The sequence below is a fragment of the Mauremys reevesii genome, linkage group 12, assembly GCF_016161935.1.
Source record: "Mauremys reevesii isolate NIE-2019 linkage group 12, ASM1616193v1, whole genome shotgun sequence".
Classification (NCBI taxonomy): domain Eukaryota; kingdom Metazoa; phylum Chordata; order Testudines; family Geoemydidae; genus Mauremys; species Mauremys reevesii.
In genome coordinates this window covers 42,811,144-42,837,872 of record NC_052634.1, presented here as the reverse complement: position 1 = coordinate 42,837,872, position 26,729 = coordinate 42,811,144, and the positions used below count along the sequence as shown (strand labels likewise).

Here is a 26,729-nt window from a genome sequence, read left to right as displayed (position 1 = left end):
ATACAGGGGTGCTTGATATGAATGTAAACACTCAACATTTCACTGTCCAAATGCACAAAAACCTAGCAAAGCTGTCCATCAGCTGAAATCAGTTCCAATCCTCTAACTGTCTAGTTTATGTTTTCATCAATTAAACAAAGGTATCATAGGAATGTACATTTGAAGATCCCTCTTCTCCAGGAGCTATGTTGTGCAGAAGAACAAGAGCCACATCCAGCTACAGTTCAGGAGTCTGATGACCAAAGAGCCAATAAATGTTCTGAGGGATGGAGAAAAATGCCTTCTAGTGAGCTCAACCTGTTTCGCTTAGCAAAAGAAGATTGAAAGGTGACTTCATTGAAGTGTTGAAGGGCCTTCATGGAGAGAATAGATTGGGTATTAAAGGGCTCTTTCATCTAGCAGATAAAGGCATAACAAGACCCAGTGGCTGAAAGGTGAAAAGAGACAAATTCATATTACAAATGAGACACAAATATTCAACAGCGAGGATGATTCACCACAGGAACAATCTACCAAGGAAAGTGGTGGATTCGCCATCTCCTGATGTCATTTCATGAAGACTAGATGCCTTTCTGGAATGTGTTTGCCCCAAAAGTAGCTCTTGTGTCATACAGGAGGCCTGTGATATGCAGGAGGTCAGATTAGATGCTCTAATGGTCTCTTCTGGTCATAAAGTCGACTAATTTCTGAAAAACTGAGTGTAGCATTGGGAGCAGCGTCTGATGTTTTCCTGTCTAGCCGACTTGCTTCCTAGAACGAACGCTCCTTGAGTGGGGTGATCCACAGGGAGTAGCTCAAACCTCCAAATTGCCTGGTCAGGGGCAGGACATTAGCACAGCAAGGGAGGGGTGTGGCAGTGACATCACAAAGGCTTTTTGCAGGACCTCAGACTATTGGTCAAAGGTGGTGGGGAGGTGGTGACCTCACAGAGAGATGCTGACATCAGCCAGGCAGGACAGGGGTGAGGGGCCAGGGAAACCTCAGAGACCCCTGTGGCTTTGCTTCAGCAAGTCTCCTTCTCCAGGTCTCTCTCTGAGGACTGAGAGAGTATTCGGGTTCACGGACGTGAGCACCAGGAGGAACCTCTTTAGAGTTTTCTCCTTCCCTTTTAGTGATTTTACTAGAAAACAGCCGTCCCTGTTTAGAAGGTAAGAGCCTCCTCGAGGTCTGAAACCTGTTCAGTCTGATCCATCTGGTGACAGTTGAATTCTAGGCATGGAAAACACGACCTTAAGGAGGCAGAATTTTATTCCGTACCTGGGATTTTGTCCCTTAAAATCACTGGGGACATTAGGGTTTGTTCTTTTTGTTTCACCTTTTCCTCCATCCATCCCTCCCTCCTTTCTCTTCGTCTCTTGCTTCTTTTGTCCTTTCTCCTGTTCCCCTCCCAACACCAGGAGCAGTGTCGGGGTGTGTTTGGGGCGGGGCAGAAGAGGGGATGGGCGGCACTGGGGAGGGGGAGCTTGGGGGTGTTGGGGCGGGGCAGAGAGGGGGATGGGCGGCACTGGGAGGGGAGCTTGGGGGTGTTGGGGCGGGGCAGAAGAGGGGATGGGCGGCATCGGGGAGGGAGCTCGGGGTTGGGCACGGGGGCAGAGAGGGGATGGGCGGCACTGGGGGAGGGGGAGCTCGGGGGGGTGTTTGGGGGCGGGGTCAGAGAGGGGGAGGGGCGGCACTGGGGGAGGGGGAGCTCGGGGGGATGGGCGGCACTGGGGGAGGGGGAGCTCGGGGCGGTGTTTGGGGCAGGGGCACAGAGGGGATGGGCGCTGGGGAGGGGGACCACAGGGTGGGGTTGGGGCGGGGACAGAGAGGGGATGGGCGGCAGTGGGGAAGGGGAGCTCGGGGGTGTTGGGGCGGGGGCAGAGAGGGTGACGGGCGGCAGTGGGGAGGGGAGCCTGGGGGTTGGGGACGGGGCAGAGAGGGGACGGGCGGCACTGGGGAGAGGGAGCCTGGGGCGTTGCGGGCGGGGCAGAGAGGGGATGGGCGGCACTGGGGAGGGGAGCTCGGGGGTGTTGGGGCAGGGAGGAGGGGGAGGGCGGCACTTGGGGAGGGGGAGCTCGGGGGTGTTGGGGCGGGGTGGCACTGGGGAGGGGGAGCTGGGGGTGTTTGGTGCGGGGTCAGAGAGGGGATGGGCGGCACTGGGGAGGGGAGCTCGGGGGTGTTGGGGCGGGGTCAGAGAGGGGATGGGCGGCACTGGGGAGGGGGAGCTCGGGGGTTGGAGGCGGGGCAGAAGAGGGGATGGGCGGCAGTGGGGAGGGGAGCTCGGGGGTGTTTGGGGGTGGGGGCAGAAGAGGGGAGGGGCGGCACTGGGAGAGGGGAGCTCGGGGGTGTTGGGGCGGGGTCAGAGAGGGGAGGGGCGGCACTGGGGAGGGGAGCTCAGGGAGGTGTTTAGGGGGTAGAGAGGGGATGGGCGGCGCTGGGGAGGGGAGCTCGGGGGTGTTTGAGTGCGGGAGCAGAAGAGGGGATGGGCGGCATCGGGGAGCTCTGGGGTGTTGGGGGCAGGGGCAGAGAGGGGATGGGCCGCACTGGGGAGGTGGAGCTCGGGGGTGTTTGGGGGGCAGAGAGGGGATGGGCGGCACTCGGGGATTGGGAGCTCGGGGAGGTGTTGGGGCGGGGCAGAGAGGGGATGGGCGGCATCGGGGAGCTCGGGGGTGTTGGGGCTGGGTTAGAGAGGGGAGGGGCGGCACCGGGAGGGGGAGCTCGGGGGCTTGGGGGCGGGATCAGAGAGGGGAGGGGCGGCACTGGGGAGGGGAGCGCGGGGATGGGCGGCACTGGGGAGGGGGAGCTGGGGGTGTTTGGGGCAGGGGCACAGAGGGGATGGGCGGCGCTGGGGAGGGGACCACAGGGTGGGGTTGGGGCGGGGACAGAGAGGGTGACGGGCGGCAGTGGGGAGGGGAGCTCGGGGGTGTTGGGGCGGGGGCAGAGAGGGTGACGGGCGGCAGTGGGAGGGGAGCTGGGGGTGGGGGCAGAGAGCGGACAGGCGGCACTGGGGAGGGGAGCTCAGGGGTTGGGGGCGGGGCAGAGAGGGGATGGGCGGCACTGGGGAGGGAGCTCGGGGGTGTTGGGGGCGGGGAGGAGCGGCACCGGGGAGGGGCAGCTCGGGGTGTTTGGGGGCGGGGCAGAGAGGGGATGGGCGGCACTGGGGAGGGGGCGATCGGGGGTGTTGGGGACGGGGGCAGAAGAGGGGAGGGCGGCACTGGGGAGGGGAGCTCAGGGGGTGTTGGGGGCAGGGGCACAGAGGGGATGGGCGGCGCTGGGGAGGGGACCACAGGGTGGGGTTGGGGCGGGGACAGAGAGGGGATGGGCGGCAGTGGGCGAGGGGAGCTCGGGGGTGGGGGGCAGAGAGGGGACAGGCGGCACTGGGGAGGGGGAGCCTGGGGGTGTTGGGGCAGGGCAGAGAGGGGATGGGCGGCACCGGGGAGGGGCAGCCTGGGGGGTGTTTGGGGGCAGGGCAGAGGGGATGGGCGGCAGTGGGGAGGGGAGCTCAGGGGTGTTGGGGGCGGGGGCAGAGAGGGGATGGGCGGCACTGGGGAGGGGGAGCTCAGGGGTGTTTGTGGGTGCAGGGCAGAAGAGGGGATGGGCGGCAGTGGGGAGGGAGCCTGGGGGTGTTTGGGGGAAGAAGAGGGGATGGGCGGCACTGGGGATTGGGAGCTGGGGAGGTGTTGGGGTGGGGTCAGAGAGGAGGGGCGGCAGTGGGGAGGGAGCTCAGGGGTTGGGGGCGGGGCAGAGAGGGGAGGGGCGGCACTGGGGAGGGGAGCCTGGGGGTGTTTGGGGCGGGGTCAGAGAGGGGATGGGCGGCACTGGGGAGGGGAGCTGGGGGGTTGGGGCGGGGCAGAGAGGGGATGGGCGGCACTGGGGAGGGGAGCTCAGGGGTTGGGGGCAGGGCAGGAGGAGGAGGCGGCACTGGGGAGGGGAGCTCGGGGGGTTGGGGCAGGGCAGAGAGGGGATGGGCGGCACTGGGGAGGAGCTGGGGAGGGTTGGGGGCGGGGCAGAGAGGGGATGGGCGGCAGTGGGGAGGGGAGCTCAGGGGGTTGGAGGCGGGGCAGAGAGGGGATGGGCGGCAGTGGGGAGGGGAGCTGGGGGTTGGGGGGCAGAGAGGGGATGGGCGGCAGTGGGGGAGGGGGAGCTCGGGGGGGGGTTGGGCTGCTCAGGAGCCGCCTCGCGAACGCTTCAAGGCCACGTGACGCCCTCTCGGAAGCTCCGCCTCTCCCGAGACAGCCAATAGGAAGAGGAGGCAGAGCCCTGACCAATGGGAGCGCGAGAAGAAACCTGCCCCCCCCCCCCCCCCGTTCCCGGGGGAGGGTGGGGGCTGCAGTGACCAGAGCCCCCAGCAGTGTGCATCGGGGGCGGGCTGCAGTGACCAGAGCCCCCAGCAGGGTGCAGCGGGGGGGGTCTGCACTGACCAGACCCCCCAGCAGGGTGCAGCGGGGGGGGGGGCTGCAGTGACCAGACCCCATCCAGAGGAGACGTCCGCTCCCAGCAGGCCGTGCTCCATCTCCACCCCGCAGGGGGGAGCCCCCAGTCCAGCAGTGCCCCCCACCCCACACCCATCAGCAGCCAAGCCGGGAACCTGCCCCTTCTCCCCTGCGAGGGCTGCAGGACTCCCTGCCCCCGCAGCACCAGCCTCCCCCCATGTCCCCGGGGTGGGGTGGGGGAAGGGGGGATTCCTTCTTCCCATTGCCCAGATCCCACCCCCACCCCGGGCTGCCCAGACGGGAGCCAGGGGCTGCAGCAGTTGGCTGCTTCCCCAGGGCTACCAAGGAGCCGCCAGGAGAAGGGACGAGATTCTCCACGGCGCTGCAGCCATTCACACTGGGACCCGTCTCACACGGGGGAAACTGAGGCACCAGGGAGGGCGAGATGGGCTGCACCAGCTCAGATTGGGAGTCTGTGGGAGAGCCAGGAACAGAACCCAGGAGTCCTGGCTCCATGGGCAGCTTGGGACTCCTCCACTTGGGGAGGCTGGGCGGGCCCGGACTGTGGCCCTGCCCCAAGGCCTGCTGCCACTCAGCCTCCTCCTGCCAAAGCCCCGCCCACACGCCCCCTCCACCCCGCCCACACTCCCCCTTCAGCCCCGCCCACACGCCCCTTCAGCCCCGCCCACACGCCCTCCACCCCGCCCACACGCCCCTTCAGCCCCGCCCACACGCCCCCTCAGGACCCCTTTGTTCCACTCCCCTGACCCCCGCCGACCTCTCACGTCTCTTCCCGAGGCCCTGCCACTTGTGCCTCTTCGCCCCACCCCAAGGCCCCCCCACCTGCCTCTCTGCCGTTTGCACCCCCGGCCTCTCCCCCCACGGCCCCATGTGGGCGGATGGAGCTTGGGAAAGGGCGAAGTGAGGATGGGGCCTTGCGGGGGAGAGGACGAGTGGGAGCAGGGCCTCTGGGTGGAGCACGGGCCAGGTGCCTCCCCGGGCCCCTTACACCCACCGCCCCTGCCTGGCTCCTGGCCTCCCCGGCTCTAACCACTAGACCCAGCGGCACTGGGACAATTTGTATAGTGGGAGGTGCTGAGAGCCAGTGAACAAACCTGTAAACCCTCCACAGGATGGAAACCACTTCAAGCCGGGGGGGGGCACCACGACTGGCCCCCACTCCCTTCCCAGAGCCAGCAGTGGGACCCGGATACCCTGGCTCCCAACCCCCCACTCTAACCACTAGCCTGCACTGCCCTGCCACAGCTGGGGAGAAGAACCAGGAGTCCTGACTCCCAGCCCGGCCGTGGGTGGAGCAGGACGTACTGGCCATGGGCTCAGCTGGGCATCGCTTACCATCAGGCTGGATGGTATCCCAGTGCTGACCTCCAGCCCCACAGCTCTGCTGATGCCCCTCACTCCCGACCTGCAGCGACTGGGCTTCCCGCGGAGCTCCCCAGTCACTGTGCTACCGGTGCCCCTCACTCCCGACCCGCAGCCCCCTGGATTCCTCACTGAGCTCCCCAGTTACTGCGCTGCCGGTGCCCCTCACTCCCGACCCGCAGCCCCTTAGGCGTACACCAGCTCTGACGGTGCCCCTCACTCCCAACCCGCAGCCTCTGCTTTCCCAGTCCTGACCTCCAGACTCACAGCTCTGCTGGTGCCCCTCACTCCTGACCCACAGACCCCTGATTCCCTTCAGCTCTACCGGTGCCCCTCACTCCCGTCCCGCAGCCCCCTGGGTTCCCCCCAGCTCTAGTGGTGCCCCTCACTCCTGACCCGCAGCCCCTGCTATCCCAGTCCTGATCTCCACACCCACAGCTCTGCTGGTGCCCCTCACTCCCGACCCGCATCCCCCTGGATTCCCCGCTGAGCTACCCAGTTACTGCGCTGCCGGTGCCCCTCACTCCCGACCCGCAGCCCCTTGGTTCCCCCCAGCACTGACGGTGCCCCTCACTCCCGACCCGCAGCCCCCTGGTCTCCCTCCAGCTCTGCTGGTGCCCCTCACTCCCGACCTGCAGCGACTGGGCTTCCCGCGGAGCTCCCCAGTCACTGTGCTACCGGTGCCCCTCACTCCCGACCCGCAGCCCCTCCTATCCCAATCCTGATCTCCACACCCACAGCTCTGCTGGTGCCCCTCACTCCCGACCCGCAGCCCCCTGGATTCCTCACTGAGCTCCCCAGTTACTGCGCTGCCGGTGCCCCTCACTCCCGACCCGCAGCCCCTTAGGCGTACACCAGCTCTGATGGTGCCCCTCACTCCCAACCCGCAGCCTCTGCTTTCCCAGTCCTGACCTCCAGACTCACAGCTCTGCTGGTGCCCCTCACTCCTGACCCACAGACCCCTGATTCCCATCAGCTCTCGCGGGGCCCCTCACTCCCGACCCTCAGCCCCCCGGGTTCCCCCCAGCTCTTGTGGTGCCCCTCACTCCTGACCCGCAGCCCCTGCTATCCCAGTCCTGATCTCCACACCCACAGCTCTGCTGGTGCCCCTCACTCCCGACCCGCATCCCCCTGGATTCCCCGCTGAGCTACCCAGTTACTGCGCTGCCGGTGCCCCTCACTCCCGACCCGCAGCCCCTCCTATCCCACTCCTGATCTCCAGATCCACAGCTCTGCTGGTGCCCCTCACTCCCGACCCGCATGCCCCTGGATTCCCCGCTGAGCTACCCAGTTACTGCGCTGCCAGTGCCCCTCACTCCCGACCCGCAGCCCCTACTATCCCAGTCCTGACCTCCAGCCTCACAGCTCTGCTGGTGCCCCTCACTCCCGACCCGCAGCCCCCTAGTCTCCCTCCAGCTCTGCCGGTGCCCCTCATTCCCGACCCGCAGCCCCTGCTATCCCAGTCCTGACTCCAGACTCACAGTTCTGCTGCTGCCCCCTACTCCCGACCCGGAGCCCCTTAGGCGTCCACCAGCTCTGACGGTGCCCCTCACTCCCGACCCGCAGCCCCCTGGTCTCCCTCCTGCTCTGCTGCTGCCCCTCACTCCCGACCCGCAGCCCCTCCTATCCCAATCCTGATCTCCAGATCCACAGCTCTGCTGGTGCCCCTCACTCCCGACTTGCAGCGACTGGGCTTCCCGCAGAGCTCCCCAGTCACTGTGCTGCCGGTGCCCCTCACTCCTGACCCACAGACCCCTGGGCTTCCTTCAGCTCTACCGGTGCCCCTCACTCCCGACCCGCAGCCCCCTGGGTTCCCCCCAGCTCTAGTGGTGCCCCTCACTCCTGACCCGCAGCCCCTCCTATCCCAATCCTGATCTCCACACCAAGAGCTCTGCTGGTGCCCCTCACTCCCGACCCGCAGCCCCTCCTATCCCAATCCTGATCTCCACACCAAGAGCTCTGCTGGTGCCCCTCACTCCCGACCCGCAGCCCCCTCGATTTCCCGCTGAGCTCCCCAGTTACTGCGCTGCCAGTGCCCCTCACTCCCTGTCACGGAGTGTGGGGGAATCCGGCCCTGCACCCCTCTTCCTGAACTCACAGTGACTCTCCGCCAGCCAGTAAAACAGAAGGTTTATTGAACAACAGGAACACAGGATACAGCCCAGCTTGTGGGCAGAGCCAGGACCCCTCAATCTGGCCTTTCTGGGGGTTCAGGGTGCTTGGATCCCAGCCTAGGATCCCTTGAAACCCACCCCCCAGCTTCCAAAACCGAAGAGTGCCTTCACTCCCCCGTTCCCTTTTGTCTAGCCCCAGCCAGAGGTGAGACCTCCCCTCCCCCAGGCCAGGCTCATGTTACAGCTGCATACCTGTCTCTGCCTACCAAGCAGACAGACAGCCCCTGCTCCATCACACTCCCGACCCGCAGCCCCTACTATCCCAGTCCTGACCTCCAGCCTCACAGCTCTGCTGGTGCCCCTCACTCCCGACCCGCAGCCCCCTCGAGTCCTCGCTGAGCTCCCCAGTTACTGCACTGCTGGTGCCCCTCACTCCCGACCCGCAGCCCCTTAGGCGTCAACCAGCTCTGACGGTGCCCCTCACTCCCGACCCGCAGCCCCTGCTATCCCAGTCCTGACCTCCAGACTCTCAGCTCTGCTGGTGCCCCTCACTCCTGACCCGCAGCCCCCTGCGCTCCCTCCAGCTCTGACAGTGCCCCTCACTCCCGACCCGCAGCCCCCTTGATTCCTCACTGAGCTCCCCAGTTACTGCGCTGCTGGTGCCCCTCACTCCCGACCCGCAGCCCCTTAGGCGTCAACCAGCTCTGACGGTGCCCCTCACTCCCGACCCGCAGCCCCTGCTATCCCAGTCCTGACCTCCAGACTCTCAGCTCTGCTGGTGCCCCTCACTCCCAACCCGCATGGGTCACCCCTGGAGCAGGTTAAAGCTGCAGGTTGACAGTGGGGTTGCTGCCCCTGTGAACAGCTGCTGTAGCACCGCCTGGGCAGGACAGGGAGACCCTTTTATACCCCTCCCCCGCCCCAGCCTGTATCGGGGGATGGGAGCGCTCACACCCTGGGGCCCCTGAGTTGGGACGGAGGGAGGCCCCCGTGCACCAGGGATGCTGTAAGGGTGAACAGGGGCACCCACCCACCCACCAGAGATCTTCTAGGGGGGGGAGAGTGGCACCCACACACTCAGGATCTTGTAGGGGGGGACAAGGGCATCCACACTCTGGTATCCTCTGCAGAGGGACGGACACCCACACATCCAGGATTCTGTATGGGGGGCAGAGGTACCCGGACACCTGGGCTCCTGGACAGGGGATGGGGGGCACCGAAACATCCGGGATCTTACCTGGCAGGACAGCGGCGCCTGCAGCTCGACATGAGATGGGGGCAGGGGGAGCAGGAGCATTTCCCAGTTCCAGGCTGTCCCCGTCTGGCCAAGGCACAGAGCTCACAAGCAGAGTTTAAAGCTCCAGATGCCAGGCCACAAAACAAGCCGGGCTCTGTGGCAGGTGCCTGTGATCCCAGCTCCTGGGGAGGCTGAGGCTGGCGGATCACTTGAGCTCAGGAGTTCTAGGCTGCAGGGGGCTGTGCCGATCGGGTGTCCACACTAAGTTCAGCATCAATATGGTGATCCCGGGGAAGCTTGGGGTCCCCAGATTGCCTAAGGAGGAGTGAACCGGCCCAGGTCAGAAATGGAGCAGGTCAAAACTCCTATGCTGATCAGTAGTGGGATCACACCTGTGAATAGTCCCTGCAGCATAGCCTGGGCAAGACAGTGAGACATGGTCTCTTTTTATACAGACACCCCCGCAGAGCCTGGAGGGGGGGATGGGAGCACCCACACGCTGGGGATTCTGACTTGGGGTGAGGGACGCACCCAAGCAACACATATCTTGAAAAGGGGAACAGAGACACCCACAGATCCTGGATGGGGGCAGGCAGGGGAAACCACACATGGGAGCTAGTTCATGGGGGGGGGGGACAGAGACACCCACCAGAGATCCTGGATGGGAGCACCCACATGATGGGGATCTTGAACTGGGAGGAGGGAAGCACCATGTACCAGAGATTCTGAAGGGGGAACAGGGACACTCACACACCAGGTGTCTTGCAGCAAGAGCTGCGGTCTTCATTTACACAGAGCAGTGATGGGGAATTAACCAATTCCTGCGCAGAACTTGTTCCACTAGATAATTAGGCTCACGGTTAAAAAAATGGTAATTTCCAGTTGGCGTTTTGTGACATTGACTGCAAACCAAGGGGGTCGTGTTCAACCTTTGTCTGGTGAATTAAAGAACCCTTTAAAATCAGATATTCCCCCCTCTGGGAATTTTTAAAACTGTGTATTTAAAATCAGTGACTAAATCCCCTCTTAACCTCCAGTCAATGAAATCAATTGAGTTTCTTCAATCTCTCGCTGTGGACAGAAGAGACCAATGCACATTTTCCTTGTTTTTAAAGGCAAAATTCCTGATCTTTCCAAGGGGATCTTCTGCTTCAGCTGTCAGTTTGGGGAAGGATTTGGCTTCCTGGGCTATAATCTGCCCGCTGGGTTATAATCTGCGGTTTGAAGGGTCAAATTTAGATGAGGCCGTTAGTGCTGCCCCGTGTGGCCGGAGATGGGAACTCACAAGCAGAGTTGAAAGCTGGAGCTGGAACGGACCTGGCTGGACACCCTCGCTGTGCAGCAGGAGGCGGAGGGAAGCTGGTTGTCAGGGGTCAGGGCCATGGGTGCCAACTTATATGGGCTCGTGGAGCTAAAGCCCCAGGAATATTCAAAATCAGGGGCTCTGCTCCACCAATATTTGGAGCTAGGTTTTGCCCCTTTAAATCCCAGCCGTGGCTGGGAATCAGAGGGCTCTGGGCTGCCCGCTGCTGCAGGGAGCCCAGAGCCCTTTAAATCCCAGCCGCGGCTGGGAATCAGAGGCTCTGGGCTGCCTGCAACCGCGGGGAGCCCAGAGCCCTTTAAATCCCAGCCGTGGCCGGGAATCAGAGGGCTCTGGGCTGCCTGCAACCGCGGGGAGCCCAGAGCCCTTTAAATCCCAGCCGCAGCCGGGAATCAGAGGGCTCTGGGCTGCCTGCAACCGCGGGGAGCCCAGAGCCCTTTAAATCCCAGCCGCGGCTGGGAATCAGAGGCTCTCGGCTGCCTACAAGCGCGGGGAGCCCAGAGCCCTTTAAATCTCAGCCGCGGCTGGGAATCAGAGGGCTCTGGGCTGCCCGCTGCTGCAGGGAGCCCAGAGCCTTTTAAATCCCAGCCGCAGCCGGGAATCAGAGGGCTCTGGGCTGCCTGCAACTGCCAGCAGCTCACAGCCCTTTGAATCCCAGCCCCTGGCCGCTGATTGCCCCCTCCCCAGACCCCTGCCCCAACTGCCCCCCAGGACCCCCACCCCCTATCTAAGCACCACTGGTCCTTGTCCCCCGTTACCCACTCCTGAGACAACTGCCCCTAACTGCCCCTTGGGACCCCAGCCCCTATCTAAGCCTCCCTTCTCCTTGTCCCCAACTTCCCCCTCCGGAGACCCCCCCCCACATTACCCCCGGCACCCCACCCCTACCTGTCCCCTGATAAACCCCTGGACTCCCATGCCTATCCAATTGCTGCCTGTCCCTGACTGCCCTCCAAACCTCTGCCCCATCCAACCCCCCCTGCTCCTTGTCCCTTGACTGGCCCCTGGAACCCCCTACCCCTTCTCCAACCTTGTAATCTTGTGGTACTGACGTGTTGTAGCTTCATTTTATATCGGCTTACATGGCGGGAGTGGGGGGGGGCACCACCATTTTGGGCCCCACCAAAAATTATACAAACCTGCCGCCTATGCTTGTACCTGTGTTGGGACACCCCAGTGGGTGTCAAGTCCACTGCCTTCACCAGGGGCAGTCGATTATTTTATCAAGGTACAAATTTCTTGGTCAAGGCCTAGGCTCCGGAGAAAACAATACACTGCTGATAAGCAGAAGTACATCAAAAGATTTTGCAGCCGCCATGGGCATAACTATGATGTGTCGTGTTTCACTCTTTATACCTGGCGCCACCTTCTTTCCCTTTAGCCTTGAAGTTGACCAAAGGCAAAGCTGAACATCTCCTCAGATACCAGGGAGTGTTTCTGTCCATTCCTGCGAGCTACACAGGGGTTTGATGTTGCTGCTTTCAGTCCTCTGGCTCTGCCGGGATAAGGAACAATTCAGGCTGTCACTGAACTGAAGGAGGAAGATCAGTTTTTGACAGGGAGAGGGACGCCTCCTCTTAAAGGTGTTTGTCTGGCTGGCAGTCCTGGTCCCCAGGTCTCGCCCGTGGGGCTCCAGCAGTTTTGGGACCAGGTCCCTCCTTGGCCCCACTGGCCACCCCCAGGTGCTCCCCCCAGGGGCCCCATCAGTGCAGCGGAGCTGAGCAGCATCTGTCTGCTCGCTCCAGTGGCTGCCGGCCCCTCCCCATGGCAGGGCAGGGTGGGTCGGTGCCTCCGTGCACTGACCCCACCCTGAGCCCCTGCAGCCAATGAGATGCTTCGGGGGCGGTGTCTGGGGGCAGCAGCACATGGAGGCCCCCCAGCCCACCCTGCCTTGGAGCCCCAGGTAAGTGCTGCATCCCTGACCCCCACCCAGAGCCTGCCCTGCCAGCCCCTCCCCCCCTACCGCTTCCCACGCCCAAACACCCACCCCGAGCCTGCGCCCCCCTCCACACACCCCTGCCCCAACTCTCTCCCACAGCCTGCACCCCTCCCCCTTCCCACACACCCCCTCCCGCCTGCCCCCAAGCTCCCGCCCAGAGCCTGCAACCCCACCCCTCCTCCTGTTGCCGCTACCCCCTGCCCCAGCCCAGAGCCTGCACCCAGCACCCAAACTCCATCCCAGAGCCTGCAGCCCAGAACCCCTCACCCATCCAAACTGCCTCCCAGAGACCAGCCTCTCACCTCTTCTGCACCCAAACTCCCCCCAGAGCCTGCACCCCTCCTGAACCCCAATCCCCAGCCCCAGCCCAGGGCCTGCACCCTAGACCTCCTCCCCCCACCCAAACTCCCTCCCAGAGCCTTAGGCAGGTGAGGGGCAGAGTTTGGGGGGATGGTTTCTGGGCAGTATGAGTGACATTATTGGCCCACTGGGAGGACTGGCCCTGGCCCTAAGGTAAATTGTGGTTGAGACCCTGCTTTAAGGGATTGGAGCAATGCTGGAGAGACTGACGGGCAGGGAGCTGGGGAGCTGTGTGTGCTCCAAGGAGAGTTGTTGTTGTGCTCTGGTGACACAGAGCGGGGGTGGGGAGTTTGTATAGAGAGAAAGTTTACTAACCCCCAGGTTAAAAACTGTTCCTGCTCTGGACTATACCTGACACTCTCTGTTGTGAGTGTAGGTCAGTGGGTGAATGTTTCCCTGTAGGATGATGGGTTCCTAGTTCCAATTCAAGTGATTCCCTTTAAAAACTTTTTTGAATGAAAATAAATTTCCAGACCCATCTCCAGTATGCTCAGGAGTTCTCTGAATGGGGGTAGGGGGCTTGAAATGAATTTAAACACTCAGCATTTTCCTGTGCAAATGTATAAAGACCTAGCAGAGCTGTCCAGCAGCTGAAATCAGTTCCAGCCCTCGGCGTCTCTAAGAGGGACACTCGGTAGCTGAGGCATGTGGGACACCTCTGTGGTGAGGACAGGTGAAAAAATGCTGGATTCAATGAAAGCTGAGCCCATAGGAGGGGAAGGTGAACGGCAGCACCACACAGGGTCATAACACTCAGACACGGGGCTTCACTGTCACTTCCCCTGCGTTTTCCATTATTTCTATCCTAAGGAACACACCCTCCCCCTCCCACACACACTGTCACACACAACCTTCTCCTTGAGCCCCATCCCACCCCTACCCCTCCCCCTCTCCCCCACACACGCCATGGGACAGAGCCTCTCGGTGACTCACCCAGATGGGAGCTTGTCTCTGCATCTCCCCAACAGGGGAGCAGAGAGCCGAAATTGCCACAGGAGACCAATGGAGCTAGGCAGGGATAGAAAAGACTTCCCCTCCCTTCTCAAGAGTCCCGTTAATCTCACCCATGGGACGTTCCAGCACCGGGTGGGCTCAAAGCACCAACCTTCCCCTCAGCAACGGAAGGGGGAACCAGCTCTATCACATGGAAGGAGGCTCCCCACCTCTGCTGCTGCCATCCTGCAGCCTTTAATATGGATTTGTTTTAGCTAATGCAACACCCCCACCCCACTCCACTAATCCATCCATGAAACATGGAGACAAGCTCCTGAAGGCAGGGTCCAGGGGTGCAATGGGTTAGTGCCCAGTACTTACAGAGCAATGCTGAGTGGAGTCATGCTGAGCTTGTGAATTCAAACCTCATCTACAGCACTAGTTTCCTTTAAGCAAATGGCTTCTGCCAATCATTTTGCCCTGCAGAAAATACAATTGCAGCTCAGAAGACACCGAGGTCCCCTTGCTTTACAGAGAGCAGGGCAGATTCCACAGATCTCCCAGGCTCTGCTCTCCACCAGCCGCCTGTGTCAGGAGGGGTCAGGCACAGCCCAGAGCACTGCCCCCGACTCGCCCTCAGTCTTTCCTCCCCAAACCACCTGTGTGCTCACCCTCTTCGCTGTGAGACTCAAACCCTGCCTGGCTTTCGGTATGTTGGGTTTTTGTTGTCTGTCGTGTTGATGTGCATGTGGGTCCTGTGTGATTTTGTGGATGCCTTGCATAGTTTTGTGTGTGTGTGTGTGTGTGTGTGACTTTTGCATGCAGATTGTTTTTTGCTAAGTATTCTTTTGGTATGTGGTTTTTGTGCTTTCTTGTTGTGGGCTTTTGCTGTATTTTTTGGTGTGGATTTGTTCTATGTTTTGTGTGGCTTTCCCTTGTGTGTATATGGCTCTGTGTGCTGTGTGGGTTTGGTTTTTGTTTATGTCTGTGTGGGCCTGTGCAGTCTGTGATGTTCTCTTTCTCTCTATTTGTCTCTCTGTTTGTATCTTCATGTGTAAATTCACTGGAACTTTTCAAAATTTCCACAGCTTTGCCAATTTTCACCAGGAATTTTACTCATTAACAAATTCTCACTTGTTCCCTACCAGTTGGTGACCATTGCCCCAGGGGCCTGTCAGTCTCAGGGTCCTGATTTCCCATTGACCCTTCCCCCTTCTATTGGGACTGGGAACTAGCCAACCAAAAACCCCACTCACTTTTAGTAAAGGGCCAACAGTCCCTTACACAAGCTGGGCTGTGAGGGAGGGAGAGCTCAGTGGTTTGACTATTGGCCAGCTAAACCCAGGTGTGTGAGCTCAGTCCTTGAGAGGGCCATTTAGGGATCTGGGATAAAAATCTGTCTGTGGATTGGCCCTCCTTTGAGCAGGGGGTTGGACTAGATACCTCCTGAGGTCCCTTCCAACCCTGGTATTCTATGATAGGGTCACCAATGTTCAGAGAAACTAGCACAAGCTGGGCCCATGGTGTAATGGTTGGCATGCTGGAATCTGAGTTCAAATCTCAGTGGGACATTATGGTAAATCCCTGGAGATCCAAGCGCTTTCCTGTCTCCAGCTGTATAAGAATGAGTTGTTTACCTTGTGCTGAGTGACTCATACCCACTGGAGCCAGGTCTTTGGTTGGAATGGGATTTAGAAGTGGCTATGGTTTGACTGGGTGTTTGGGATTTCTGATGCCCACAAGTTTGGCCCTTGTGCTTTCTACCACACTTTTCCTCTTGCCCACATGGCGCTTGAAGAAAGGAGTGTCAGGGCCAGGTTTCATAGTCAGGGAAAGGCAGGAGGGAGGAAGAGTCCCAGGCTGGAGCCCAGCACCTCTCCTCCTCTGGGCACCTAGGACAGAGGCGGCTGGTGCTGACAGCTCCAAGGGAAGGCTTAAAAGCCACAGAGCAACCAAGGGCAGGGCAAGAGGAGAGGAGAACCATGCCTATGTGTGGCCAGCAGACACCCAGCCAGGCTGCTCCCTGGCATGCCGAACCCCCACTGAAAACCACCCACAACCAGCTGCTGATGCTCTGTGGCCAACATCAGAAGATGGGAGGAAAGCAGGGCCAGCCCCCCTGGTGGGGCCTCTTATTGTTCCCACTCCAGGTGCTCACTTTGGCAGTGGGGCAGGAGATTTTACCCCAAGAGGCTTTTCCCCAGCTGGCGAGAAGCAGAGAAACACCCAGGCTCCCAAGGTGCTATGTAGCAAGTACCCTCCAGCACAGGGACAGGCGCACACTTGGAAGAGGGAAACTGCTCCACACGCTAGCCCGGGCAGCCGCCCGTTTTCTTTGGCAAGTCAGGAAGGGCAAAGGTGAGACTGGAAGCACCTGGGGCTCATGCCCCAGCCTTTGTGACACCCAACCCCCAACTCCTTCCTGGGGCTCTAGCTGAAGCCAGAGCATTGGCCTGAGCGGCCAAGAAGAGGTTCCAGCCCTGAAGGGATCAGGACTTTCAGTACAAAGGTAAAATTGCACAAGCACAAGATAAGTCTGCACCCCAACCCGCTGCCCCAGCCCTGAACCCCCCCAAACCCAGAGCCCCCTCTTGCACCCCAGAGCCCTCACCCCCCCTGCCCCCCCCCAGAGCTTCCTCCCCCACCAGGAACCTCATCCCTGCCCCCACCCCAGCGCCATCACCCGTCCTGGACCCCGACCCCTGCCTCAACCCACAGCCCCCTCCTGCACTCTGAATCCCTCGGCCCCACCCTGCAGCCTGGAGCCCCCTCCTCCACCCCAAACCCCTCATCTCCCCACAGCTCCCACAGGCAGACCCTGGGGCTCCCAGCAGCCATGGGTGGCCGGGGAGCCCCCACAGCCCCACCCCACTGCGTATGGACCCTGCAGCTCCTACGAGCGGACCCCAGAGCTCCCAGCTGCTGCGGATGGACCCAGGGTTTCCCAACAGGCCTTGATGGCGGGAGGACCCCGCAGCCCCACGTCATCGCTCACAGACCCTGCAGCGCCGCAGCCCCGGGAGCTCCCGGCCGCCCCGGGCAGGAGAGGAGCCCCCGGCGCTCAGACACCGCAGGCAGAGCCCGGAGCTCCCCGTCACCGGGGGGGGGGGGTGAGGAGGAGCCGCAGCCCCGGGAGCTCCCGGCCGCCCCGGGCAGGAGAGGAGCCCCCGGCGCTCAGACACCGCAGGCAGAGCCCGGAGCTCCCAGTCACCGGGGGGGGGGTGAGGAGGAGCCGCAGCCCCCGGCCAGTGCAGGGGGCCCCGCAGCTCCCAGCCGCCGCGGGCGGGCGGACGCCAGAGCCCCCCGCTGCCATCGGGACCCCGCGGCCGCCCCGGGCAGGACCCGTCACCCCGCGACCGGCAGGAAACAGCCGCGCGCGGAAGCGCCTCGCGCCCTGTGACCCCGGTGCTGCGGCTTCTCGCCAGGCGGGAGGCGGCGCCGCGGCTGCGGTCTCGGTCCTCCGCCCGGCAGCGGGACCCGCCCCGCGCGGCCTCGCGCCGCTTCCCGCGGGCGGCGCTGAGCTCTGAGCGCACAAGGCCCTGGCGGCTCCGCCCCGCATCGCTGTCAGACAACGTCACCAATGGGAGATGAGCCTGTCAGAAACGTCAGTAGGGGGGGCCCAATGGGAGACCAGCTTTCAGAGACCCGACCCGCACAAGGGCCAATGGGAGATCAGCTGTCAAAAAACACTAGGCAGGCAGGCACCAGCCAACCAGGAACCGCCCCTCATCTCCAGGATCCAGACAGCCCCGCCCCCACCTGTCCTATGCCCCACAGCAGCAGCCAGCGCCGGGTGGCTCGTGTCACACCTCACAGCAACTCCCAAAGCAGAGTCTCAATTCCCCTCCCCCACCACTGCTGCTGCTCTTCAGTAGGTAACGAGAACCCCACCCAGACACCAAAAGCGGGCGGGAACAGGGGGCACTTTCTGCTTTCCAAAGCCAACCTTCTCCCTAACCTTTCTCCTCCTCCCCCACCCCGCAGCCCCTTCCCCATGTCTGGCCACACGCTCCCAGCTCAGGGTGACCACACTCCCCATCGGGGCAGGCTCTGCTCAGCCCGGCTCCCCACAGCCTGCACTAAACATGTGGGGACCAACCCCAAAACTTACTCATATTTTACCCCAATGGCCCCAAACAGCTGCTTTTAATATGCAAATAAGGTGCTGCCACACTCAGGCCACGCCCCAGCTCTCCAGTGGAGCCACCCCGGAGAGAACCAGGTGATATTTAAATTAGCCAGGACGTCGCTCAGTCATTGCCCTCTGCTCCCAGCAGGTGGCGCCGGAGAGCTCCTAGCTCGCTCCCTTCCCTTTCTCGCGTCGGCTTCAGCCCCCGGGTTACAAACGCACCAACCGGGGAGCAGGAGTGCGGGGCTGCTCCAGGGTGACCAGATGTCCCATGTTTAAAGGGACAGGCCGGTCTGGGAGAATTTTTTCTTATATAGGAGCCTATTACCCCCCACCCCCGTCCCGTTTTCCACAGTTTCTTCAATGTCACCCTATGGGGCAGCTCTGCGGGGACGGACTTGCACACTTGGGAGCCATCAGCCGGATTTGCGTGCCAGGGAAGCTGCGTCCCTCCAGAGGCGCTTGAGAAGCCAGAGGGGCCGTGGGTGAGTTTGTGATGAGGTGAGTCTGAAGTGTGGAAGGGGGAGGGTGTCAAGAGGAGGTTTTGAGAGGAAAAAAGGTGCTGCTGAGCTGGTAGGGGAGGGCAAGGTCCCAGGCGGGTGTTGTGTGAGGAGCTGCGTAGGCCCGGAAAGGCGTCCTGCTGGGCAAGGGCAGGTGAGGAGGGCCAGGGCTGTTGTTGCGGCCAAAGCCTTTGGGAAGCAGAAGAGGGCCAGGGGTGCTGTTGCCTGCTGGGGCCCATGCGCCGGTGTAGGTGTACGCTGACCATAGCTGGTCTGTGGGAGCTGGGGCCACTCACCGTGCCCCTTTCCTCGTTAGTATAGTGGTGAGTATCCCCACCTGTCACGCGGGAGACCGGGGTTCGATTCCCCGACGGGGAGGGTGACCCCTTTTGAAGGGGGGACAAAGAGATCCCTGGCCTGCCCGCCACATGCCTTGCATTCTCCTTCGACGGCCACTTCCCTTCGCACCCCGCACTGATGACTTTCACCTCCAGAGAGACAGTTACCTCGCAAGGACACGCTCGCCCTAGCCAAAGCCTCCCCCGGGGCCTGCACGTGGGGGCACGTTTCAGAGCGGCAAAGGGAAATAGGCTGGCCAGGGCCATGAGGACAATGGCCCAGACAAACGGGGAGGCACTTGGTCCAGGGGTGGAGGAAGACAGAAAAAGGGACAGGCATGGGATTAGCTTCCTCTCTTTTTTCCTTTGCTCAGCATTTGACCTGTGACTGTAATGGGGAGACTTGAGAAAGACCTGTGGCCGCCGGCGAGGTAGGTGGCCGCCCGAGCGCAGAGCTGAGCATTTTCCGCTGGGCTGCTTGCCTGCACCTCCAGCACCTGGCCGTGATCGTATAGTGGTTAGTACTCTGTGCCGTGGCGCAGCAACCTCGGTTCGAATCTGGGTCACGGCATTGCTTTTGGTGGGGAGGGCTATCCTGCAGCACGCCTCGTGGCTCAGTCTGATGGCGTCCGTTTGCAAAGAGAGCCATCAGCCGGTCCTCAGTTTCTGCTTGGTAAAGGCAAGTCAGTGGGGTCCATCGGTCAGAAAAAGAGTCCCAGGACTTCTTGCTGGGCGCCAGGGTCCAAAAGCAGCGCATTCCCTCCTGGAAAGGGCTGTGTTTCGAATGTCCGTCAAGTGCGCGTTGAAGGGAACGATCTGCGTGCCAGGGAAGCTGCGTCCCTCCAGAGGCGCTTGAGAAGCCAAAGGGGCCGTGGGTGAGTTCGTGATGAGGTGAGTGTGAAGTGTGGAAGGGGGAGGGTGGCAAGAGGAGGTTTTGAGAGGAAAAAAGTGCTGCTGAGCTGGTAGGGGAGGGCAAGGTCCCAGGCGGGTGTTGTGTGAGGAGCTGTGTAGGCCCGGAAAGGCGTCCTGCTGGGCAAGGGCAGGTGAGGAGGGCCAGGGCTGTTGCTGCGGCCAAAGCCTTTGGGAAGCAGAAGAGGGCCAGGGGTGTTGTTGCCTGCTGGGGCCCATGTGACGGTGTAGGTGTACGCTGACCATAGCTGGTCTGTGGGAGCTGGGGCCACTCACTGTGCCCCTTTCCTCATTAGTGTTGTGTATTTGGTTGTCATGTTTTTTGTTGCTATGGCAACTGAGTTAGATTATTATGGGTTTGCTCAACCGGTTTCGACCGGCTGAGTGAGCTCTCTGTGTCTGTAAATAAAATGGAGGTTTTGGTTAGCTGCCTGCTCTCTGGCTTCAAGTGATTGCTTCCTACGCCGGCTGCCCCAAGGATTTAACGCTGGCGACGAGGGTGGGATCCTGGTGCTGCTCCAGTAACAGAAGGAAGTAGAAGTCAAGGTAAAGAACAAACAAACAAAAAAAGCTGCTTGTTTGCACTGACTGTGAAAGTGAAACTAAAAATCATGGCTACTCTGACCAGGCCCTGGAGCCTTTTGATGAGAATACAGAGCAGTGGCATGTGTATACTGAGCGTTTTGAGCTTTTTGGTATTGCAAATGACATTACAGAAGCGAAGAAGGTGCCAATATTCTTAACTGTTGTAGGGGCTAAAACCTACTCTCTGCTACGCAGCTTACTGCACCCTGTTAAGCCTGAGACTAAATCTTACAGTGACATTGTGGAAATCCTGGGGTCTCATTTCTCCCCAAAACCACTGGTAATTGCTGAAAGATATAGGTTCCACAAAAGAGACCAAAAGGAAGATGAAACAGTTGTACAATTTGTAGCCATTTTAAAAAAGCTAGCAGAACACTGTGAATTTAAAGAGATGTTAAATGATGCCCTGCGTGACAGGTTAGTGTGTGGCCTCTGCAGTGAAGCTATACGGAAGCGCCTACTGACAGAGGCTCAGCTTACATTACAGAAGGCTGTTGATATTGCTGTCTCCATGGAACTGGCTACAAGGGAGGCACAATACATCGGTGCATCCCCTAGGGTGTAAAAAGTGTCACAAGAACTGACCCACAAAACGGTGCAGAGTCAAGAATGTTACCGCTGTGGTAAGCCAGGTCACCAGGCATCAGAATGCTGGTGTAAGGACCTGGTGTGTCGACACTGTGGCAAAAAGGGACACATTGAGTATGCCTGTAAACAAAAGGAAAAGAGGCCTGTGGTCTGGCCGACAAAAAGAGGAACCTTGCATACCCTAGAGCAGACCCAGGATGATCAAGGTGACACCTCCTCACAAGAGGAAGTGCCACTGCATGTTTTGTCTTTGGCAGCGGGCTCACATGAATACTGGGTAACCCCTTTATTGGAGGGCAAACCTATACGCATGGAACTAGACACCGGTGCAGCTGTCTCGCTGGTTCCTGAGACTGTGTATAAAGAAAAGCTACAGCATCTTCCGCTTAAGGCAACAAAAACTGTTCCGAAGACGTATACAGGTGAAGCTGTGCCCATGTTGGGCACTATTGATGTTAAGGTGGAGCTCAATGGACAGGCAGCTAAATTGCCACTGTTTGTGGTGAGAGGTGACTACCCAGCCTTAATGGGTAGGTCTTGGCTTGGGAAGATTCAACTGAACTGGGCAGAAGTGCACCAGATGACTAAAGAAGAAACCAGTCTAACCCCTATACTAAGGAAACATGCTGCTGTTTTTGGAGATGATTTGGGAAGTATGAAGGGAATCACTGTGACATTGAACATTAAACCTGACAGTCCACCAAAATATCTGAAAGCCCGAACTGTGCCATATGCCATCAGGCCAAAAGTTGAAGCAGACTTGGAGCGCCTGGTCACCAATGGAGTCCTAATACCAGTTACCCATAGCTCATGGGCCACTCCTATCGTTCCAATCGTGAAGAAAGATGGCTCTCTCCGGATTTGCGGTGATTTTAAAGTCACTGTCAACCCAGTGTTGTGTGCAGAGCAATACCCGCTTCCCCGCATCGATGACCTCTTCGCAGGCCTGGCTGGGGGACAAAAGTTCAGTAAGATTGATCTGAGTCAAGCATATTTACAGATGCACGTCGATGAAAAGTCCCAAGAGCTGTTGACTATTGTGACTCATAAGGGGCTTTATCGATACTGTCGCCTACCCTTCGGAATAACATCTGCTCCCGCCCTGTTCCAGAGGGCTATGGACCAGATCTTGTGTGGCTTGTCAGGAGTTCAGTGCTATCTGGATGATATCCTGGTCACTGGAAGAAATGAAGAGGATCACTTAAAGAATTTAGAGGCTACCCTACAAAGACTGGAAGAGTATGGCCTACGAGTTCGCAAAGACAAGTGTGAATTCTTCAAGCCCTCTGTTGAATATTTGGGACACATCATTGATTCTGCAGGTCTTCATAAAGCCCCTGCAAAAGTTAAAGCTATTGTGGAGGCTCCCCCACCTCGAAATGTAAGCCAGCTGCGCTCGTTTCTAGGACTCCTGAACTATTATGGAAAGTTCATCTCACAGTTAGCCACACTGCTAAAACCACTTCATGAGCTCCTTGGGCAGAACAAGGCCTGGAAGTGGACTGAAGCCTGTGATGTTGCGTTTAACAAAGCTAAGGATGCATTGTTAAATTCTGAAGTTCTAACGCACTTTGATCCATCCTTACCCCTGCAATTGGCCTGCGATGCTTCCCCTTATGGAGTGGGAGCAGTCGTGTCACACATTATGCCTTCGGGAGAAGAAAGACCTATTGCTTTTGCTTCACGCACTCTAAGCAAAGCAGAAACTAACTACTCCCAAATCGAACGTGAGGCATTAGGAATTGTTTTTGGAATTAGGAAGTTTCATCAGTACCTGTTTGGGCGAAAGTTTACTCTTCTTACAGACCATCGACCTCTGACATCAATTTTTGGACCCTACACAGGCATTCCCCCATTAGCTGCTAGTCGTATGCAACGTTGGGCATTGATACTTTCTGCACACACATATGAAATCAAATATCGGAAATCCACTCTGCACGGCAATGCAGATGGCCTCTCAAGGTTGCCTTTACCGGTCAAACATCAAGATAGTGCCCAAAAGGAAATCTTCTACTTTGAACAGGTAGAGAATACACCCATCACTGCTACTCAGATAAAGAAGGCAACCCGCGTTGACCCAGTATTATCCCAAGTTATGGACCTGGTGATGCATGGAAAATCTCGACAAACCTCTCCGGTCTCACCCGACCTTGTTCCCTACATGTCCAGGCGGACGGAGTTATCGGTCCAATCTGGTTGTTTGTTGTGGGGGAGGCGTGTCATTATTCCACCACCCCTGAGATCACAGATGTTAGAACAGCTACATTCCAGTCACTGTGGAATAGTGCGCATGAAGGAAATTGCACGAAGCTATTTTTGGTGGCCTAGATTGGACGGTGCTATTGAAGAGAAGGCAAAAGCTTGTATGTCATGTCAGGGTGTAAGAAATGCACCCCAGTGGGCACCCCTACACCCATGGGACTGGCCTGAAAACCCGTGGCAACGTATTCACGTTGACTTTGCTGGAACCCTTGAAGGAAGCATGTTCTTGGTGGCAGTAGATGCCCATTCTAAATGGCCAGAAGTCTCTATAATGCAGTCCACTACTGCAGAGAGTACTATCCAAAAACTACGAGGACTCTTTAGTCGTTTTGGTCTGCCAGAACAACTTGTGAGTGACAACGGACCGCAGTTCGTCTCCCAGGAGTTTCAAAATTTTATGAAGGCAAATGGGATACACCACATCACGTCAGCACCATATCATCCGTCCACCAACGGATTAGCTGAAAGATTTGTGCAGACAATGAAAAACGCTTTGAAATCAGCAAAGGGACAACACTCCATTCAAAAGCGTCTGGATACCTTCTTACTTTCCTATAGAAACACACCTCATGCTACGACCCAGGCTTCCCAGCCTTTCTAATGATGGGACGACAGCTGCGCACTTGCTTTGATCTGCTGAAACCTTCTGAACCCAGACAAACTGTGCAACATCAGCAGCAATATCAAGTCATCAGACGGGCACCCAGAGCAAAGACCGAACCTTTAGCCCAGGACAGCCAGTTTTGGCTCGGAATTATACTTCCAGAGCTAAATGGGTCCCGGCCACAGTCATCACTCAAACAGGACCTGTTTCCTATACAGTCCGGACTGCAGAGAATCTTACCTGGCGGCGACATGTAGATCAGCTGTTGCCAGGTCATGCCAGTCTTCAGGACCCATCTGCAGTTGAGGGGTCTGACTTCACCCCTCCTGGTGAGACACCGAATCATGAGTCACCTGTTCCTGACTGTTCTCCTCCATTACTGCCGGCAGCTGAGATACCCCTTTGCCCAGCACGAGCTGATACCACCTCCTCACCTATTCGTGCTGCGGACCCTGAGCCCCTAGTGCTTTCGGGTGCAACAACACCAGAAGTTCGCCGTAATCCACCTAGAGACAGAAGGCCTCCTCATCGGCTGGATCTTTAGTTAGGGCGAACCCACGGTTTTGGGGCAAAATAATCCCCAGGGTTTAGCCGGGAATGGAGGCAGTCTACACTCCTTCTCTAGTTTAGTGTGTGTTTTATTTAGGGGATGTTCTTATTGGGGGGGAGGAATATGTTGTGTATTTGGTTGTCATGGGTTTTGTTACTATGGCAACTGAGTTAGACTATTAAGGGATAGCTCAGCCGGTTTCAACCGGCTGAGTGAGCGCTCTGTTCCTGTAAATAAAATGGAGGTTTTGGTTAGCTGTCTGCTCTCTGGCCTCAAGTGATTGTTTACACCGGCTGCCCCAAGGACTTAACAGTTTCAATTTTTTATTTTGGCTTTGGTTATTGATGGGATCTTTAAGAACTTTGGATTTAATACTAAAATTTGGAACAGATTTAGATTATTTAAAGTAAACCCTGTTTACTATTTTATTTTAATAAAGGTTGTATTGCTCTAACCCCTGGCCGGGGGGAGAGGAGATGAGCCTGGCCTTTAAGTGGGAAGGAGCAGAGGCATGGGAGGCATGGCCCCCATGAAGGGTGGGGCCAGGTGATGGGGGGCACAGCCCCCCAATTTTTTTTGTCTAGCCCACCTCAGTCCCCCACCAAACGAGAAGAGTCTGATGCCACCCCTGCTGGTCACTGGGTGTCACTGCTGCTCCATGGGAAACATGCTCTGTGCATTACCCAGATTGGTGGGAAACACACTCTGTGCATTGCCGTGACTGGTCCGTGGGTGTCACTGCTCCTAGAAGGCAGACACACGCTGTGCATTACGCCACCTGGCCACTGGGTGTCACTGCTGCGCCCAGGGAGACATAAGAACGGCCAGACTGGGTCAGACGCAAAGTCCATCTAGCCCAGTATCCTCCTGTCTTCTGACAGCGGCCAGTGCCAGGGGCCCCAGAGGGAATGAACAGAGCAGGGAATCATCAAGTGATCCATCCCCTGCCACCCATTCCCAGCTTCTGGCAAACAGAGGCTACAGGCACCATCCCTGCCCACCCTGGCTAATAGCCCTTGATGGACCTGTCCTCTGTTCATTTATCTAGTTCTTTTTTTTAACCCTGTTATACTCTTGGCCTTCACAACAGCCTCTGGCAAGGAGTTCCACAGGTTGACTATGCAACTGCCCAGAGTTTACCCCCCCACCCCCGGTTGTATATGGAAAAGAGGATGAGGGCCGTCTTGCCTTACTCTGTTCCTGCCATTTTGGGTCAACAAATAAGTCACATGGGAAAGACAGCTCCCATCTCCCATCCTTATAGATCAGGGGGGCCAACTAGGGGGAGAAGCCCAGCTCAAAATAAGGTACCTGCCTCAGGTAAAGGTGCTGCTGCTGCTGCTGCTCCAGAGGGCAAGGCACCATCTGTACAAGGAGGGATGAAAGGGCCTGCCAAAGCCTGGGATTGAACCAGGGACCTTTAGATCTTCAGTCTAAAGCTCTCCCAACTGAGCTACTTTGGCAGTTGTGTAGCAGTATTTTGGCCTGTTCCTTCTCTGTCCTGGAGGTTTTTGCAGCAGTTGCACACAAAAAGGACGTCATTGTGAGCAGCCCATGAAGACAAGACTCGCTTTTGCCTGCCTTGCTCAGCTTGACTTGCTGCCTCACCCCGTTCCTGCCCTAGTGCCCGGGTTGACCTGGTGGTGGAAGGGCACTGGGGGCCAGTGGCGCGGGGAGGAGGTTGACCTGGACCCTGAGCTAGGCTAGACCCTGGCGGTGAGAGTCTGGCCACCACTTGCCGCCCCACCCTGTTGTCCTGGCTTCCCCCACTGGGCGTCATTTCGGGAGGGAAGTGGGGCTTCTGCCTCCCCTGCCCGATTTTCACACCGCAGAGGAGTGCGAACAGGAAAACGAACGGCTGCTCCACACCCCCACCGGAGGAACCCGACACCCTTAGCTGCTTCCCCTGCTCCCCCCCAGCTGTGCTACTGAGTGGAAGCGTCCTGTGCCCATAACACAGAGGTCGATTAATCAAAACCCTCTTCTGCCAGCACTGCGCCTCCTGCTTCTTACACTGGGCCTGCAAGCGAGGGGGCGGCTGGCACAGTGCCAAGAGTCTAACCTGTGAGGCAGGAGGCGGCTGACGCCCGCAGCCTGCTGGGAGCTCCCAGAAGTTATTAAGGGACAGAGACTCCTCAATGCCCTTAGTAACAAGGGTTTGGGGGTCACCGAGGCCAGTAAGGGGGTCACTATGTCGGCCCTGTAACCCTGGGTGTCAGGTCACTGTGCAGCTTTGAACTAGAGCTCGGATCCCAACAACCAACCAGCAGCCCACAGCCTCCCCCTGGGTCTGCCCCACCTGGTTACTCCTTACAGGCCGACCTCACCCCCCTTCCAGCCCCGGATTCACCCCCTAATCATCCTACTGCCACTCAGAGCCACAGCCGTGGAGGTGCTGAAGGAGGGAGGGGTGACTCCAGAGTGGGGTTCTTCTCTAACGATGGCTGGCAGAAAGGTGGTGCTCAGCTCTGTCAGCGACCTGACCAGGTGCCTCGCTGCCAGGGGATGCAGACGTTTCTGTAAGGCCATTAAATGGGTATTTGGCTTCTGAGTGAATGTGAGGAA

General features: G+C 58.8%; 1 protein-coding gene and 2 non-coding genes across 3 annotated transcripts in view; 2 read left to right on the top strand and 1 right to left on the bottom strand.

Annotated features, from left to right (window-relative positions):
* Positions 1–26,729, top strand: part of LOC120375611 (zinc finger protein 850-like) — a gene marked incomplete at its 3' end in the record, with an annotated part of 610,246 nt that overhangs the window by 87,259 nt on the left and 496,258 nt on the right. The window lies entirely within an intron of this gene.
* On the top strand, positions 18,635–18,706 carry TRNAD-GUC. Its single transcript has one exon. It is a non-coding gene; the product is annotated as a tRNA-Asp (tRNA).
* On the bottom strand, positions 25,555–25,627 carry TRNAF-GAA. Its single transcript has one exon. It is a non-coding gene; the product is annotated as a tRNA-Phe (tRNA).